The sequence below is a fragment of the Crocuta crocuta genome, unplaced genomic scaffold (assembly GCF_008692635.1).
Source record: "Crocuta crocuta isolate KB4526 unplaced genomic scaffold, BGI_CrCroc_1.0 scaffold337, whole genome shotgun sequence".
Classification (NCBI taxonomy): Eukaryota; Metazoa; Chordata; class Mammalia; order Carnivora; family Hyaenidae; genus Crocuta; species Crocuta crocuta.
In genome coordinates, this window is record NW_027528873.1 from 2,331,546 (window position 1) to 2,346,381 (window position 14,836).

The window sequence follows — 14,836 nt, forward strand, 5'->3', positions numbered from 1 at the left end:
CACAGGCTCTGTCAGAGAGCACCTAGCAAACTGCCTGGACCACAGCAAGCTTGCCCAAGTTCAGCTGCTGATACTGTGGCAGCAGTAATCTTTAAGGTCACAGGGCAGCCAGAAGCACCAGGGGTGTGAGGGCCAGGCCGAGAGAGGCCCACATCCTACCAGATCTCTGAGGCAGGGCTTTCCCTGATGGAAGAGGTCATAGGCTCTGCCCTTTCCTAACTCCTGCTCCCTCAATGTAGGATAGTGCTGCCAGATGAAGTGCTGAAGAATGGAAGGAAGGAGGCCTGTGGACAATCAGAGTAGAATTCCCCATGAGGGGGCCTTTGGTCACCTACCTGGGGCATCTGGTGTCTCCTACTGACCTCCTAATATCCCTGAACCTCATCTCAGAGGCATCGACCTTGGTTCTTCAAAGACACCTGCCATCAACTATTCCCCCTTTATTCTGTAATAATGATCACCACTGCCCAGCACCACCACTACCTCATCTGCCATCAACATTACTGTTCATCAAACATCGACTACATTCCAGGAGATTTGCTGGGCAATTTTCAAACATTATCTGACTCCATGCTGCAATTTTTCAGACAGGTATGACTATCCCCCTTTGTTGTAGTAGTTTCCCGTTGCTGCTCTAACAAATTAGCCCAAACTTAGTGGCTTAACACAACACACATTTTATTATTTTACAGTTCTGGAGGTCAAAAGCCCAAAGGGGTCTCACTAGGTAAAATCAATGTGTCAGCAGGGCTGAACTTCTTTCTGGAGCTCTAGGGAAGAATCCACTTTTTTACTTTCACAGCTTTCAGAAGCTGTCACATTCCTTAGCTCATGCTCCTTTCCATCCTAAATGCCATCCATGGCTCGCCTAGTCCTTTTCACAATCCATCAGTCTAACTCTCCTGCCCTCTGCTTTCACTTAGGAGAACACTTATGACTACATCAATCCCATCTGGATAATCCAAGATAATTGTAAGATCAGATGATCAGCAACCTAAATTTTATCTGCAACCTTAATCCCCCCATGCCAGGTAATCTAACTTATTCACAATTCCAGAGATTAGGACATAGACTTTTTGGAAAGCCATTATTCTGTCCATCATCACAGGTGAGGAGACTGAAGCACAGAGAGGTAATGAGGCTTACTCAAGGTCACACACCTTTTAAGTGGTACTAGACTGAAGAGTGAGATTATGGGAACTCCAATCTAGCTCTGCTCTTGCTACTTTGCTTTGTGACCTTGGGCAAGTCACTTAACTCCTCTGGCCTGTTTCCTCACCTATGAAATGAAAAGTCTATCTACACACAAAGGTTTCTTCTAGCAGCCAGCCCATGACCACCTGAGGATCTGGGCCCTCCCCTAACAATGAACATGGATCATAAGGTTGAGGACCTCATGAACCTTCACCTGGTCTGTCCACACTGACCAACACTTGACTACTGACCATGAAAGGGAGAGATGCGGACTTGGTCATGGCATAAACGTCCTTCTCTCTCCCGGATGGAATTTTCTAGGCTTTTGTCCAGGGGACCATGGAGACATGGACTTAAGTGCACCTTAATGACTTACATCAAATCCCCCCTCCCAGCACACACACAGTTAACTGAAGGTCAACTATTGTGTCGTCCCTCCAATTCCCAGCTTAGAGGGAAATAAAGATGAAAGTTTCTTTGTATGATGAAAAGAAACACAGGGAGTCAGAAAATCAGATAGTAAATATATACAGATGTACAGTATTGTTTGTGGGGTGTACCCAAACGAGGGTAGAAAATAAGTTTTTAAAAAAAATAAATGTTTATTTATTTTGAGAGACACAGCACGTGTGCATGAGCAGGGGAGGGGCAGAGAGAGAAGAGAGAGAGAATTCCAAGCAGGCTCCACACTGGACGCAGGGTTCGATCTCACAAACTCTGAGATCATGACCTGAAGCCAAAATCAAGAGTGAGACGCTTAACCAACTGAACCACTCAGGTGCCCCCCTCCTCTTATTTGTAATGCAATTTTTATTACAGAAAATTTCAAACATACATAAAAATAGAGAGATTAAGACAATGAACCTTTTCTTGACTCTAGACCTATGACCTCCAACTCAGGTATTCTTTACAAGCTGAAATTCTAGTTCTGAATCACTGTCTGCAGTGAGCAGCTCCATGTCTTGGTCCTGCATCCCTTTGCTTTGAAGCCTGCTCTCCCACCACTCCTTATTCTGTAAAGTCTATCAAGATGCTGAGAAACAAACATCCTGGAATAGCAACTAGTGCAAGAGACAAATGGACAAATCAGAACCCCTTTGCAATACGGACATTGGAGAAAAGACTGTCTTCTGAAATCAGGAGCTATAAACTCCACATAAACCTGGAGCTGTCATCATCCTTACCTTAGAGAGTGAAGCCAATACAGTGGTAGGAAGAGCTGAAAGAGAGAGAGGTTGAGATTCCTAGGGCCATCCTCTGAGCACCTGGATCCAACTGGGCCTGATCCCCTGAAACTTTTCTATTATCACCATATTCCTAGCTTTGCTTAACCTAGTTGAAATGAAGTTTCTATTCTTTACAAAAAATCCTAAACATACAGCATCCCAGAGAGCTTTCTTTTAAGCCATAGCACTACTGTCAATCTTTCTGGTGGAGGGTCAAGTTTGGTCTTCTTAATTTAACAAAAACAGTGTGCATTCCTTAAGGAATACAATTCCTAACAGAAACAGCAAAAGTATGTGATTTAAGAATATTTCCTCAACAAGGAAAGAATTGTTTTGCTGTATTTCTATAGGACAACAACTCATCAATGGTATCTTAGGACTATATGATGACCACCACCCACACTTTTCCCCCAATGACCCCTGCTGGTGCTAATTTTGGATAAGACAAGCTGTCAGAGAGTGGTTTTGGGCTGACCAGGGGAGACCGCCTGCACTTGGGCCTGAGCCCACAAGTCCGGGAAGAACAGAACGGAATCTGATTCCAGTTTCGGTGACAGGCTGAAGTGATCTAGGAGATGTGACCTCTAGTGAAATTAGAGGACGGGGAACACAGAGCACCCCCAAACCTATACAGGCCACCTCTGTACAGTGGGGACACAGAGCTCCCTGTGCTCGGTGGTGTAGAAATGAGCTATGGTGGCCATAGTCCATGAGAGGAGGCAGGGGAAATGCCATGAAGGGATGAGAGGTGAGGTATATAGGAGGAAGATGCACATAATTGCCTATAGCTCTCAAAGAAGGCTTCTAGTATATTCTCTCACATGAAGGATGGTATATTTCACTATGGTGGTTGTCTGTCTGCACTTGGCTGGTGCCCACCTGTAGAAAACTAATTAAGTGAACTAAGGTAAAGGCACACCATAGAATACTCTGCATCTGTGTGTGTGTGTGTGTGTGTGTGTGTGTGTGTGTGTGTGAGAGAGAGAGAGAGAGAGAGAGAGAGAGAGAGAGGAGGGAAGGAGGGAGAACAAGAGAACCCTCTATGTACTATTAAAGAACTATCTCTCAGATACATTGTTAAGAAAAAAAAGCAAAGTACAGAACAGAAATATAAAAATACCTATAAACTCTGAAAGAATATAAAGAAACAGCAGTGTGGTTGTCTATGGGGAGGTAGGTATATGGGATAAAAAAGAATATTTTCACGGTATACATTTACACTTATTTTTTCTTAATTTGCCAACCATGTAAACGTGTCACCTACTCAAAAATTTTTTTTAAATTTTTAAATTTTTTATTTATTTCTGAGAGAGAGAGAGAGATACAGCATGAGCAGGGGAGGGTCAGAGAGAGAGGGAGACACAGAATCTGAAACAGGCTCCAGGCTCTGAGCTGGCTGTCAGCACAGAGCCTGACACGGGGCTTGAACCCATGAACCGTGAGATCATGACCTGAGCTGAAGTTGGACGCTTAACCAACTGAGCCACCCAGGCGACCCCCACCCCCAATTTTGTTTTAAACAAAACAGAAAGCTGTGGTACTGCAGGTAGTTCTCAAAGGAATAGTCATACATGTGGGGACCATGGCAGAAGGGTATTTTCCAGCATAGACATCATATGACATGCCTTCCATCAAGGGGTAGGTCTATGTTCCATCTCCTTAAAGCTGCGCACGATGATAAACAGGGCAAAAGTGACATTATGAGACTTCTAAGGATGGTCCCCTGGGATACCTATTCTTAGAACCTAGCTGCCATGCTGTGAGGAACCCAGGCTACATGACAACACATTCCTGCCAACAGCTACCATCGAACTGCCACTAAATGAGAGACTCAGAGCGAGACCTGCCTTGCTGAGTCCAGTGAACACCCAGAACCGTGAGGGATGCTAGTTAAATGACTGTTTACTTTTAAGCCCCTAAGTTTTAAGGAGGAGCTCTTGGTTTGTGCCCTTGTCTTAACTTCATTTTCCAAGATGGAAGTTTTCTGACAAACTTACAACAGTTTACCTATGACCCCAAAGAGGCAGCAGAAACAACCCAAGAGGTGCAAGTGTTTGGTTGGCCCTGTGAAAATAGGAATCATCTAGAACAAGTGAAAGATGCTGACTCTGGATGCCAGTGGGAATCACAAGAGGCACCATTCAGCAGGCTGAAGGTCTGAGCCGAGAGGGGGTGTATGGAGATGAGGATACAGGAGGCATCTATGTAAAGGTGACAGTTAAAAACTAGGGGCATGGAGGGGCACCTGGGTGGCTCAGTCCATTAAGTGTCTGACTTCAGGTCAGGCCTTATCTCACAGTCTGTGAGTTCGAGCTCCGCACCGGGCTCTGTGCTGACAGCTCAGAGCCTCAAGTCTGCTTCGGATTCTGTGTCTCTCATTCTCTCTCTGCCCCTCCCCTGCTCATGCTCTGTCTCTCTCTCTCTCCCTCTCTCAAAAATGAATAAACATTAAAAAAGGGGGGGGGATGGATGAAATCATCCAGGTAAAGTGTACGAAGAGGAGCCCAAGGGAAGAACCCTTGGGCAGCCCCCCCTGAAAATGCCAGCAGAGAAAAGTCAGCGGGTAGAGAAATCAAAGAAGAAACAATCAGTCAGGAAGGAGGAAAATCCAAGAAAGAAGGGTTCAAAAGCTGACCATGGTCAGAGGCATAAATGTTGTACAGAAGATATGTACAGAGAAAGCCCAGAAGACTTTGGCAACATGGCAGTCACTGGTAACCTATAGCAGAGCAGTCTTCCCAAAGTAGTAGGGAAAAAAAATTAAAATCTCCGTGCATTCCCATTAATACATATTACATCAACCAAACCTTGAGACCAAACAGCAAATAATTTGGGGCTCCCTGCTTTATCTTCTGAGAAACATAAAAAGGAAAAAAAAGGAAGGAAAAACATCAAATGCACATGGTAGAAGGGAAAAGGCAAGGGAGAATACCACTGATGAACTGAGTACCCATTATCCGCAATGACAGAGACATGAATAAAAAGGCACAAAGTGATCAAACCAACTGCCTCTTGCATTCTTTTCTTTTCTTTTCTTTTTTGTAGAGGGACTATGAAAGATTCCTTGGTTGACCATCCAAAGCAATGGTAAGGATGAGTAAAAAGGTGTGCAGGAGCACAGGGGGTTCACAGGCTTCACCCAGTGAGTCCATACTGATGAACTGCATCACTGCAGGGAGCACTTGATGAACTGGAGTGGCTGCAGGGAGCACTTTATGGAGAAGCATGCAGGAGGAAGGCAGGAGTGATGTCTGCTATGCACACAGGAAGTGGGAACAGGGCATAAACACCAGGGATTCACCATCTCATTCTTTGCAGAATGCATGTTGAACCAGAGCTTCAAGGGAAATGGCCTCATTCCTCTAGAACGATGGAATCCTGAATCTTTTCCACACCAATTCTAAATTGCCCATAACTCAAAGCAAAGGGTTTAGCCACTGAGCCCTACTGAGCTTGCTACAGGAACTATTTTAAATCATGTCTTGGAGTAAGGCCTTCATTTGGAATGATAAATATTCCAGTGGAGTTAGTAATGATAAGTGAATGGAAAATGTTCCCAGAATCTGTATTATGCCCCCAGATTTTTGCCACTATTCCTCCTCCGTGCATAGAAAAAAAACAAAAACAAGCATATTAAATGGATTGAGACCCACAAAACTATAGAGTGCATTAAGTTGAAATGTCAGCACAACCATCTTGTACGCCTCAATTGTGAATAGATATTTTGATGAAGAGCTTACTAAATCTTTAATTGGAGATAGAATGTTTCTACATAAAGGCAATGACTACAAAACATTTATCATACTGCCTAACGTCATCACTACAGAAATTCTCTCCCATCCTTTGGTATTAGTGTCAGTATGGCATATCCAGTATTAATATTAAAACACGGCACTGGAGATAAAATCGTGGGTTGACAAATGAGCTTAAATGTTGTCTCCCAATGAATTTTTCTTTTAAGATCATCTTAATGCACTTGAGAAATAACAGAAAACAGTCAAGGCACAACAGAGGTGGAAATGTTGCCATGATAAAGATCAATCTTACTATACACTCAAGCCCTCTTTCCAAATGTTGGGGCTCAAACTGTACAGCTGTGAACATTAGCGTTCTGCCACTTAAATAAAATATTAATAGGCTACCCCAGCTCATGGGGAAAGATATGGTAATATTTTTCTTGTATAAAGATTTCTTTCCACAATTTTTCATAGACTTTTGGGGTTTTGCTTGCTCCTTAATGCAGTCTTCAATTTAGTATAAAAGGGTCTCTGATTCAGCACAGAATTTTGAATTTGTTTATGTTCAATTTAGTACACTGGTAATGTTCAAGGTGCTTAGGGAAGAATGTCACAGCAGACGCTGTCAGTGCTACACTCTGAGCAGTCAGGCCTCGCTGTTTGACTTCCACATGCTAGCATCGGCATCCCTTTGGCCCAGCGATGCACCTGGGCACAGGAAGCTGCCAGAAGTCTGGAGAATTTGGTCCACGTAAGGAGCAATGCTCAACCAATGATGGACAGTGATGGTGGTATGTTCTCAGCCCCGGAGCCCCACAAGAAGCAAACTCTGGGATGGGTGCTTCACACTGGCTGCCAGTGATTCCCAGCAGATGTACACTCCAGTGGTCCACACTGGAGACCTGCCCAATGATGTGTTTCTCTGGCTCATTTCCCTATTTCCTGCTAGTATGCCATGGGGCAACCTCCCAAATCAATCACCACGCTCAAATCCTTGTCTCAAATAAAGGTGCATGTTATGACGTTCCAATGTATAGCCAAGTGAATGAGTTCCTGCTGCTTTAGGACACATCACTAGCCACACACCAGGCAGAGAGGATACGTGGGTTTAGGGGCCAACACAGGGAGAGGAGATATTAAGAATATAAAACCTAGCCCCAGGGGCACCTGGGTAGCTCAATCAGTTAAGCATCTGAGTCTTGGTTTTGACTCAGGTCACAATCTCACAGTTTGAGAGTTCGAGCTCCTCACGGCTCTCTGCCTTGGGAGAGCCAATCTCTGCTTGGGATTCTCTCTCTTCCTCTCTCTGTGCCTCCCCTGCTTGCCCGCTCTCTCTCACAATAAATAAGTAAAAACTTAAAAAAAAGAAAACAACAACACAAACAACCTAGTCCCAGAAGTACTACAGTACCAAGGCCTAAGCAGGACAGGAAGCCAGAGTGACATAGGGCTGCTCCAGACACGTGCTGACCTAAGAAGTGTGTGCGTGTGTGTGTGTGTTGTGGGCAAAGGTTGCTGAAACTTTACCAACAAGGTCCTCAATGGTTGCAAACCCAAATCCCCAATCCCCACCCCACCAGTGAGGACCAGGTGGGGAACAAGGATGAGGGAGGCCAGCACAAGGATATGAAGTCACAAGGCAGGGAGGGGCCTTCTTCACCTTAAAGACCCTGAGAATCTGAATCTCCAAGCCAGAGTGAGCACATCTGCAGGCCATTTAGATAGTGGACCCAGAGTATGTCCTCTGACCACGGACATGGAGGCAGGGAGCCAACCCTGGCTTTAGAAATTATTGATTGAAAGATTTAATCAAGATAAGGCCACAAATGTAATGCCCTTAAAACTGCAAACAACATAAAGATCATTATTTAATTTGGCTTGTTTTAGGATTTTCTTAAAAAGGAGAGTAAAAGTACAACACAGAAAGTTTGAAATGTGAGAAAAGTTATTCATAGTTCCGCTGTTGGAATGCAATTCCTGTTTCCTTTGAGGCATCCTTTGCAGACTGCTTTCCTGAATGCGCACTTAATGTAATAGCATTCTGTTCGCTGACTTCCCAAGTTACTAATCTTCAAAGTTCTAAATACTGCATAATATTCCACCAACCTAATTTTCAGTAATTTGACTATACCCTCCTATACTGTATATTCGGGTCACTTCTAAATATTTTTTTCATGTTTATTTTTGAGAGCGAGCAAGCGAGCAAATACATGTGCACTCAGGTGGGGGAGTGACAGAGAGAGAGACACACACAGAATCTGGAGCAGGCTCCAGGCTCTGAGCTGTCAGCACAGAGCCCAACACAGGGCCTGAACTCACGAACTGTGAGATCACGACCTGAGCCAAAGTTGGAAGCTGAACCGACTGAGCCACCCAGGGGCCCCTTGGGTCACTTCTGTTTTCACCATTATAAACAATGATGCATCTTTATACAGCTGCTTTTTTCACTTTTCAGATTATTTTTTTTTTTTAGACAGAATCCCAGAGGAAGCCAAAGGATTGGTAGCATTTCAGTGACACCCGAAATAGGCAGACCCCCTACCTATATCATCTGCAGTCCTTTGACTACTCCCAAAATAGAAAGTGGATGAAACAGTAGCATCCTTTTTCTCATACATACAAAAATTAAGACAAGCTTGACCAACAGCATTATAAAAGTTACACAGAAGACTAGATGGAGAAGCAAAATGCAAAGCAGTCTTTGATACTAGTCCTAGGGTCTGTGCAGTAAACACCTACTTCCGATCTCTAAAATGAACATTTGAAAGTGGATAATAATTTCAATTTAGACTCCCACACATGAAGTCATGAAACAGGCATTCTGCCCTAATGAGTACCTGCTCACACAGAGATTTTTAGCCTTTGAAAGCCCACGTTTTGCCTGGCCTGGTGTGGTCCCTTTCCTGACACTGCCATTCACTCTCTCCCACAGGCAACTTACAAGGCCCAAATTCGTGTGAGTTCCACACTTGTTTTCATCATTCTTTTCCCTCCTCAATTGCAAAAGCTTTCCAGTGAGCAGACTGGCTGATGGCTGCGGTTAGGATGTAATTAGGCTGAATTGTGTTGGTCACTCCTCCGTCAAACACTGGGAGGAGCTGGGAAGCACCAGAATCAAGGCACTAAACCCTTACACGTCTGTCTTTAATAACGTTAACTCTGCTTCCAAGTCATTTCCAAAACTCCTCCCTGGGGCTGTGTCCTGCCTTAATGGTTGACTTTTACAGGAGGAAGGAAGGGAGGGGGACAGATGGAAGGGGAAAGGCCTTAAAACCATCTTAGGAGCTCTGAAAAGTTCTACGCTGACTGATGGACACATTTACTCCCCAGACCTTTTTTCATAAATACTTACCACTTAACGTGCACTTCTAAAGGGACTCAACACCATCACTGTGTGCCATCCGTATGGGAGGGAGATTTCCAGAGCCACTTCTTTCCTCCATGGCTCAGGGCCACACAATTACAATCCTATTGAAGCTGCGCCCTGAGAATACAGCAGTCACACCCACCCCACCAAGACTGGCCTTCTCAATTTCTGCCCAGCAAGGCTACTTCCTTCCTTTGCTTCGGGGAAGATGGTAGCTCATCTCTTGTAATAAGGTCCACATCTGAGACTGATGGGGATCGAAGATGTATTTTGTCCTCAGCTCTGGCCAAACAAATAAAATAACTCTCTAATAACATTCGGTACGGAAGACAGAATGTTTCCTGGGGCTGTTTGGATCATGTCTTATTTGAAACTGGTCTTTTAGTGTTATTTTCTCCTTGCTCTCACTGGAACCGAATGGGACTGAAGGCAGGATCGCTGCTTCCTCTCAAGTGACCATGCTGGGACAGCACTGGTTCCAACTTGAGAAAATCTATGCTAGAACCTTAGCCTGTGTGCCCAGGAGTAACAAGGAAGGAGAAAAGAGGCTTTCAGACAGACCCTGTCACTCAGAAGGGAAAGGGCTCCAGGGCCCACCCCCCAGATTTACCTTCAGGTGAGCCAGATGCCTGATTGCTGCCACCACCCAGTAGATGGGTGACGCTAACTGGCACACCCAATGAGACAACATCCAAGGAGGGGCTCTGCAAACTCCGAATGGTTAAGTAAGCTGAACATTAGTATTCTTCTCCCATTTCGAAGCTAAGGCGCAATTACTTTTTTTTTTTTAAGTTTATTTTTGAGAAACGGTGGAGGGGGCAATGAGGGAGACTCCAAAGCAGGCTCTGCTGTCAGTGTAGAGCCTGACACAGGGCTCGAACTTACAAACCGTGAGATCATGACCCGAGCTGAACCACGAGTTGGATGCTCAACTGACGACGCCACCCCAGGTGTCCTGCAATTACTTTTTAAAGTACACATTCTTATAAGATTACCTTGGCAGCATAAAACACTGTTTACCAGGATTCAGAGAAAAGTACCATCCAATGGTCTTCAAAGGTATACAAATAAATGAGTATGAGCCTCCAACCAACATTTATGGCCATAGGTTATATTGACAGTGACTCTATCTCTGTATCCATTCCACCTTTTCACATAGCACTCCATGTGGCACCTAGGAGGGCACTCCTAGCTGGAAGGAATAGACAGCTTTCACTTCCAGAAGACGCTGCCACCCTCATCCCAGGCACCTTCACAAAAACCCATCCCTGAGAACCTCAGATTTCCCCAGATTCACACTAGCAACAGAATGAATGCCTTTCTATTCCTATTCCCCAGATTGCTGCTATGGGTCTATGGGCACGTGAGAAAGACAATGATGAGGGAACCATATGTCCATAGAGGTTTGTTAAACAGCACCATGCAGAACCGCATGGCTGAAACAGTGGGGTAGGAGCTGCCATCCAAAGGCCTGTCCTGCAAAATGGGATCCGTCTGTCTTCACCAGGGAACTATAATAAATGAGCAAAGACAGACACTGGTCAGGACAAGCCTCTTTATTTAAGAGCTTTGACAGCCTAAAGTGGTTTAATATAGAGGCATGGAAGATTTATCTGGATGATAAAATACTTGAAATTGAAAGGCACATAAATTATAATTTTGCAGGGTTTTTTCCTTTTAAGATTTCATATAGTCAAAGGCTTTAAGTAATGAATGAAATGCACATAACACTGACTTCATTTCACACACCCTGTCTCGTTAGCGTCTGCAGAGTCTTGGCTTCTAGATGGGACTGAGTTCAGAGTCAATGCCACCCACCTGTGTCTGTGGCCTTCTGTTTCCACATCACAGGGAATAGCATTTGGAAGATTGATAAATAGCAAAATAACAAGAGCAACATTAGTGACTGAGCACTCACTATACCACGGTCTGTGCACTGAGGACTACACTTCATATACTTACAGGGGAGCATTACTTACTACTCATAAGAGCCCTATGATTAGCTACTATTGAAGAGAACTTCAATTACTTCCCTTTTGACCTCAAGCTTTCTCATTAAGTTCTTTCCAGCTTGTCTCTTAACTAGGCAAGAGACCCTGCAGGAAAGCATCCCCTGATGGAACCAAGACTACCCCGCCCCCTCAGGCAATAAGGAAGCCCTGAGCCAGCAAGACCCCATGTGACTGACTCCAGGACAATGATGGACATGACCTTAGCTGCTCACCTGCATACACCCACCCACCTTTATCCCGCATTTTCCTTATATAAACCTGGAGGTATTTGTGGCACTTGGGCAACAATCTTCAAGACGCTAGTCTGCTCTCTTCCTGGTGTTGGCATAACTGAAATAAATGTCCTTTCTTGCTTCACCACCACTCCACTCTCTGCCTTTGGATTTTGTCAACAATGAGTGGTCCAGCCTGGTCTGCTTGGGGCCCTTGGAGCCAGATGCTCTTGTCTCCCTGCACCCTGGCTACACAATGGTTCCCATTTTCCGGACGCAAAAACTGAGCTATAGAGAGCTTCTGTGAGGTCACACAAGCAATTTAATTGGACTCCAACACTGCAGCGTTCACCACTACACTGCAAAGTGCATGAAAATAAGTACTTGGCCCTTAGCAAGTACTTGAAAACTCTTTTGCCTTATCTTCATACTCTTTTTTTTTTTTTAACTAAACACTTGAACACAGGGAATTTTGCCTTATGGGTTTATGTTCATTCATTCATCCATTCACCATTCATTCTGGACCCAGAACTCTGCTGGATGCAAGATTACAGGATAGGATTCTCCAGCTTCTAGACCAGTCTCAGGCGATTACCATACCCATATGAAGGTTAGGGCAGGATGGAGCAGGGACAGCCCCTCACAGGGGACCCATAACGAGCTGTGGGTTTGACACAATCCAAACAAGACAATTTTAGATCTTCCTCACTCTGGCCCCTACCCCCTCCCTTAACCTGGAACTTTCCTGGTATTTCTTTGACCAGAGTCTTCAAAGACCTCAAACTCCCCAAGTCCCCCAAGAGGACTGTTATCATGCAGAACACTCCCTTCTCCTGTCCCTGCTGAAGCTTTCCGGTAAAACCAGTGCCACAGATAACACAGCTCCTCAGCTAATCACTCAGCACAGACCCTCAGAGCCAGCCCCTTGCCCCCACCTCTCACCCTACCCCTGCCTTGTTTCACCAATTTTTGCCCCAAATAAGGAATAATAACAACAGCAGCAGCAGTAGTAACTTCCTACATGCCAGGCACTGCTCAATGTACTTTTGGTACACTATCTCATTAAATCCCTTCATAACCCTCTACCCTGTGCACTGGTACTCTTCCTATTTTAGTTCATTTAGGGGAAGAGGGAGGGAGTTACTATTTCTTCAGGGCCAACTGTATGCCAAACACTGTTAAGCTTGCACAATCAGATGATAAGTCAGTCACCTGCGCAGGGGTGGTCACAGAGCTGGGAAGTAAGGAATAAGAATGTGAAGCCAGGTCTGTGACTGCCTGGTCTAGCGTTTCCCTTCCCTTCTCTGTGGCTGGCACTGCTGCGGTTTGCAAGGGAAGCCGAGTGGCCGTACAAAGACAGCCCTCTCTCCCTCTTCCTCCAGCACCCTCTGTTAACATCTGTCCTCTCTGTTTATTACCACCACCCACAAAAGGTGCCAGACTCCTCTCTCAACTGTGTCCCCCCACACTCTGGGCCTCCCAGCCAGTTTTCACGGAGCAAATCCTAGTCTACACCAACAGTGTAAACAGAGGTGTAGAAGAAGAAACTGAGACCCTTCAAACCAATAAAGCACACCAAGATAATAGGTGTTTCCTGAAGCACCCAACTCCCTCTTAAATCCCTGGGGTTTCCAGATCTGAGGGGTCCTCAGCTGGGGATCCCTAGGTTACTGCCTCTGGGGAGTTTTATGGCCAGTTGTCAGGGGTGACACCACCCATGAGACTGAGCCTGTAACTATGCTGCAGAGCGTGAGCCTTATGCTCTGGGGGCTAATGGAACTGGCAGTAACAGGTGAGGCTTTCTGAGAAATGGTGACCCGGCCAGAAGCAGAGGGTCGCTCCCCAGCAAGGCCAGACGGTCAGAAGCCCACCTCTGGGCTCCCAAGCACTGAGCCCACCAGGCTGAAACTCGGTTTACTTTGCCTAGCCCACCGTACAGGGGCTCCAGGAAGGCAGGCCGGAGGCAGATTTCTCACCCAACTCTCAGAAGCTATAAAAAGGGAGTACTATTTAAATGCTTCCAGAACAAATCACCAAACATGGCATCATTTTAGAGACAAGGCTGCTTGAGAGACTCTACTCAGGCTAAGGAACAGGACTGCAGAAGAGGGGAAGTGAGTTTGCTCAGAGGCGGGCACACTCTTTAGTCCAGATCAGCATCCTGCTCCATCCGGAAACGTTTTCTAATTTACTTCACTTACTCACACCTGGGAACACCACTTAGCCATGTAAGTTGAATGCTCCAGTCTTCAGTGCCCAGACACCCCATTTAACAGAGCAGAAAGTTCAGGAATTGGCTTCCCCCCAGCTCTCTGCAGGCAGGCCTCACAGACCCTCCTTTCCTCACACAAGCCACCGTTCTCTCCTAACACAGTGTCCGCTCTGTTCTCCACCCTGGAATCCACTCATGCTGAAGTTTGCGCTCCTGCATCCTTCACAGATGGGCCCGCCGGTGAAATGCTCTCGGGCACCCTGCCCTTCTGTCTTCACAGCTCTCACACGGGTCTTTCCCACTACACTGCGGGCTCCACCACAGTTGGCACCACGTTCGTTCCCCCACCTCTGTATGCCCAGCACTTGGCCCAGTGGCGGCCACTCGGTGGCACACGATAAGTCTCTGCAGGCTGCCAGAGTGGGGAAGGTGGGATCCAAACTCGTGTCTGCCGAGCTCGGGTCGGAGCCAAATGGTACTAAGGGTTACAGTGACCACGCTGCGGCGAGAATGGGGGGCGCGCGGGTGCGCTGGGGAGGCATTATGTTGTCCCACCCACCAAAGCCTACTGCCGGGCTCCGCACCCCAGCCGCCACCTGTAGCCACCGCGCCCAGGGGTGGCCCGGGGGCCGCAAGGGCAAAAACGGGCCGGTGGTGCTTACCTGCGCGTGGCGGGGCTCCGCAGAGGCACTCTGTGAGCCTCGGAGGGCTGCCAAGACTGGGGTATCCGGCTTGGCCCGCCCGCGGCCCTGCAGCTGAGGACCGCGCGGGACGGCGCCTGGTTTCGCCGCGCAAGGCCCTCTACGGCCTGGGTGCTCGGTGGAGAGCAGAGCCCGGCCCGGCCCGCCCCCGCGCGGGGGTGGGGCGGGGCTGAGG

General features: G+C 46.4%; 1 protein-coding gene across 5 annotated transcripts in view; it reads right to left on the reverse strand.

The window, feature by feature from the left end:
* NMNAT3 (nicotinamide nucleotide adenylyltransferase 3) overlaps window positions 1–14,805 on the reverse strand; it is a 118,587-nt gene extending 103,782 nt beyond the window's left edge. For 4 of the 5 annotated variants that reach the window (XM_077756692.1, XM_077756689.1, XM_077756688.1 and 1 more), the window contains exon 1: window positions 14,623–14,805. The gene's annotated coding sequence lies outside the window, so the exon portion shown is untranslated. Of the gene's footprint in view, window positions 1–335; window positions 376–14,622 lie in introns of those variants that run through there. The other variant, XM_077756690.1, reaches the window with a different exon arrangement.
* Between the last annotated feature and the right edge of the window lie 31 nt (window positions 14,806–14,836).